This window comes from Penaeus vannamei, chromosome 31 (genome assembly GCF_042767895.1).
Source record: "Penaeus vannamei isolate JL-2024 chromosome 31, ASM4276789v1, whole genome shotgun sequence".
NCBI classification, from domain to species: Eukaryota; Metazoa; Arthropoda; class Malacostraca; order Decapoda; family Penaeidae; genus Penaeus; species Penaeus vannamei.
In genome coordinates, this window is record NC_091579.1 from 17,205,104 (window position 1) to 17,210,103 (window position 5,000).

The window sequence follows — 5,000 nt, forward strand, 5'->3', positions numbered from 1 at the left end:
AACGCGGGTCTTGCAGAGTGCAACTTGCGAACAGGGGAGCTGCTTTCAAAAGGGTGGTAGCTGGCGTGTACTGCAGCATGACCCGGTCGTCACAACCCTGAAGCCCTTAGCCCCGTAAGTAAAACTTACTAAATCATTAATCATTATCATGAACTTTCCCCAATCTCCGCTGTTATTTATCAGTGAAGTCATTTCCTTTTTCCATCTTTTACAATTTCATTTCATCAATATCAACAGTGTCCATTCTCCTTTTAAAACCAAATAAAAAGTAAAATAAACAAACCAAGGATAAAACGAAACCAAAGCATAAAAAGGAAAACCTGAGATCCCCTCAGTCTGTATATTCACAAAAGTTACAATGCATATAACACATCCTAACTGGCCTCTTACAAAACATGAATATACTTGTCTTTCTCTCTTGTAGGAAAAACCGAAGAAACAAACAAAACAGGAGTCTTCCAGCGAGGCCGGGCGCTCCGTCAGCAGCACTGACGAGCCAACAACCTAAGAGAGAGTCTAGCATAAAACAGGCTCTTTATATAGGCTCTTAAAAATGCGCAAATAAAAATGAATGAAAATAAAAGAAGTTTTACTTTACATAATTAAAAGAAATTAAAATAAAACTAGAGGCCGTGAGAAAAACTAAAATAAATAAAACATAAAAATACGAAAAATAAAAGGCTCCAGGGAAGCAAAACTGCAGCTGGCTACCGCCGATCCCCACAGAAGGTGCTGGTGGTGCTAAAAAGGGGGGGGACTCGCCTAGTCTGGACTCTTGCTTAGTGGGGGTACCTCACGTCCACTACAGTATCCTTTGTTGTGAAGCCGGTGCCTGCAGTATGGTTTATGGGATCCACGGATCCGTCCGTGTAGTAGGTTATGCTACCCGGAGGAGATATTTGATCAATGACCCTTGTGCTTGTGCCTTTAGACTAGGCATGGATTACTGATATTTTCTCATTGTAAGATTTAGGATTGAGAATTCGATCATTTCGTTTGCCCACGGCAGGGGTTCTTTGTAATCAGGGTGACGGGAGTCCATGCCCTTGGCAAGCAATGATTCTTTTAGCTGAAAGCGTATCAATACTCTGGCTGTGTGTATGAGCTAAGAGTTGTCCGCAAACAACTGATAGTCTTGTAGGCGTCTGAGTACTCTTTGTCTTAAGAGTTTCTGGGTGCCTGCAAGACCTTGGAAAGGAAATGTGCTGCCGTTAGATCAATTCGGGTGTCCAAGGACGGTAAATCAGCTTCCATGAGGAGGTTGATGAACTTTGTCCACCTGGGCGCACCTAGCATGATCCTGGCAGCTTCATTTTGTATTGTTTTCAGTTTTTCTTTTAATGTGCTGGAAGCAACGAGGGCGACAGATGCATAGTCAATAATAGGACGGACAGCATGTACATAGAATGATCCTAGTACCTTTTGTCCTGCTCCTATGTGTCTCCCTGTCATGACTTTCATGACTGACAGTCTTTCCTTGGTTCTGTCAAGCAGGTATTGAATCTCCTTTTTGAAGGTGTGTGTCCTATCCATACACCAAGGTATAGATAGTCCTTTACCCATTCCAGTTCCATGCCTTGTACAGTGAGTTTTTTGTTTCTGATATTAGTTCTCAGAGCCATTGCTTTGGATTTTGCTGCCAATATTTTTAGACCCGTCCGACAACACTCTTCAGACACCAGGTTCAGACAACGCTGAGCTCTAGTTAGCCAGTGATTGCCAGAGGCTATGATTGCCAAGTCATCAGCATAAGAGATGATCTTGCATCCCTCTGGCAGGTGAATGTTGAGTATGAGGGTGTTGAAAAGGGCTAGACTGAGAACCCCACCCTGAGGTGTTCCATTCTCAAGTGGCATGTGCTGTGAGAGATGGCCAAAAATCTGACGCTTGCTGACCTATTTTTAAAATAGCTATCCAGGTCAAGAGTCTGCCTTTGACTCCTTTGTGAATTAGGGTCTCTTGAATGGCAAGGGGGCTTGCCAATTCAAAAGCCTTCTCCAGGTCTAGGAAGACAGCCACGGCGTGTGAGGTGCATATTGTGCTTAAGAGTGTGGAAATGCTGTGTGCAGTGCTCTTACCCCTTGTGAACCCGTGCAGGTGTTCATGAGGGGGTCCAGTCTTCCATCGGAGCCTGTTGAGTACCATCTCAGCTGTTTTTCCCAGGCAGCTAAGAAGAGAGATGGGGCGGTACTTGCCAGGCTCCTTTGGTTTAGGGATATGAAACTATTGTGGCTTGTTTCCAGCTCTAGGGCACCGTGGCTGTTTGCCAGGATTTGTTGATAACCTGCAAGAATGCAAGCTCTCCTGCCAGACCTATATGCGAAATGATGGGGTGGGAGATCCCATCAGATCCTGGTGCTGATCCAGAGCTGGTTTTGTATGAATTTATTAGTTCCCCAAGAGAGAACAAGGCATCTGTGTCATCAGGTTCAAGTGCCTTCTCTCTGATGAGAGCAAGCCTACCTGGATTTAAGTTTTGTTGTTTTTCCCTTATCACTGGAGGCAGATTATTGTTGCTGGTTCTAGCTGAGAACCCAAGCACCAGTCTGTTAGCCTCTGACTGTGGATCATGATGAGTGCATTTCGGGGCTTGGCCGCTTGTTTCTTGCCTGACCCGTTTCCACAACTCTGTAAGGCTGGTCTGGTTTCCAAAAGTCTGGCACCATTCCAGCCATTTTTTCTGCCTTACTCTGTTGGCAGTTTCCTTGGCATCTGCAACAGCTTCCCTCAGCAGGGCAAGATTGTCGGGAGTTCTTTGCCGTCGGAAGTTTTTTCTGCACATGTTGACACTGGTTGACCTCTTTGATTTCGTCATTATAGTACCAGGCGTTTTTGTGAGTTCTGGACAATGGGCGAGTTTTGGGGATGGTTTGTGAGGCTGCCTGATTTATGGCCTGGATTAGACTTGCCTCTAGCACATCCTCATTTCCATGATTGTGGGTTTCATTGTCTTTCAGACAGCGGGCCAAGCCTGTCTGGAAGGCTAACCAGTTGGCCTTGTCTGTTTTCCATTTAGGAATGTGATGTGGTCTTTGGGCTGGACCTGCATCCATGAGGGTGGTGACTATGCCATAGTTATAACTTGTAATCGTATCATCGACACACCACTGAATTCTCCCCACCATTGTTGCAGTGGCAAAGGTAAGGTGTAGGATCCCTCCCCTCACATGTGTTGGTTGTTTGGTGTTGAAAAGAGCGATCTCTGTGAATGTGTCAAGCACTTCTGCTATGTGAATGCCTGCCACGTTCGGCCTTTTGCAGGGATTCAGCATGGATATGTGTGCATTGAAGTCTCCCCCTATGATCACTCGGTCTTGTGCTGCGGTAGCACAGACCTGGTTTAAATCGAAGCTCTCACACAATGGTTTGTTATATACATTATATATTTTTAGAGGACCCCCAGGCAGATGTATCTCAACAGCAAGAGATTCAACGTCATTTCCACAGTGCAGCGAATTGGCTATTAAGGAGCATGGGATTGCTTCTTTTACCAGGGTCATCAAACCTCTAGCACCACCCAGGTTTAGAGTGGCGAAGATATGATAGCCTGAGAAGCACACAGATCCCATAATTAGTGTCTCCTGGAGCATGACGACGTCAATGCTCCTTGCTCGGACTATTGACTGGAGAAAGGAGTTCTTGCTTTTATAGCTGCAGATATTCCACTGCAGAATGCTTAGATTGTTTGCCATGATGGTTACTCAGTGTCACTTACTTCATCTTCATCTCCGGCTTCAAAAGCCCCAGTGTTGGTGGCATCTGATAAATATAGATCCCCGTTGATTGAGGACAGTACAACTTCCTCTATATGAGACACTCCGGTTAAGGGTCTACCGAGAGGTGTAAAGCCTTGGTTGGGAGTGCCACCTCGAGTCGGGATCAGACTTTGGCTGTACAGACTTGGCCTGCAGTGGGGGCTTCTGCTGCACAGTTTCAATCTGTCCTGACAAACTAGCTGGGGTTTCACGTGATGCTTCTCCCGATGCTAGCCTGCCATTCGAGAATTTAGGGAGGGGAGTGCTGCTCTTTTTCGGTTTGGAGGCTTCTAGCTTCCTTCCCTTCAGAGCTGCAACAGTTTGGGTCATAGCCGTCATGGCAACCTGGACTGCCTTCTCTGCCTCCTCACTGGTCCTCCCTAAGGCTGTTGCTACTGCAGAAACTACAATACTCAACAGGAGAGTCATATCCTTCTTGTCAAAGAAGAAATTATCCTCTACTGGGGGTCCTTTGCTGTGGCCTTTGAACCTTTTTCCCTTGGGTTCTTTTTCATTTTCTTGCCACTAGCAAGCCTGGGGAATTCCTCTCTGTTGGAGGTATCCGGCTTTGGTTGGGGAGGTGTCTCTTTCCCCTTAGGAGGTCGGGGAGTCCTTTCCCTTTTATTTTGTCCCCAGACATAGGTGCCTGGGGGCGCTGTGATAAAGTCTGGATGCGTTTTGGCTTGTTCCTGCTTTTTAATGACTGCCTGTTTCCTGGCAGAGCAAGCCAGGCTCCAGGCATGATGCCTCTTGGCACAGTTTGGACACTTAGCTGTTGTGTCCTTCGGACCATCTTTGTGTGCCTTGATGCACACTTCTGTGTTATATGCCTTGCTGCACACACCTCATTTGGCTTTGGCCTTGCAGTTGGCCCGGTGGTGGCCAAATTTCTGGCCTGTGAAGCACCTCAAGGGCTCTGGCACATATGTTCTGAACTTGAAAAAGCCCGATTTACCCAGATTTAGGATGGTGATTCAGGCTCCCTTGAGGGTGACCAGGACTTGCCTGGTAGGAGATTTCCCTTTGGTCATGTGGGAAGCCTCCACCACTTGTGGGAGAGACGTGATCACCACGTCAAACCCTAGAGGGAAACATCTTGGTTCTTTTCTCTTGGGAGGTCAGTGGCGAGATACACAGTTTTCTCCTATCTTTTAGCACCTTGATTTCCTGCAGGAAGTTCAGAGAGGCTTTATCTTTGAGGACAATAATCATGCCCTCATCTCCAGTGATTCGAATTGAAAGTCT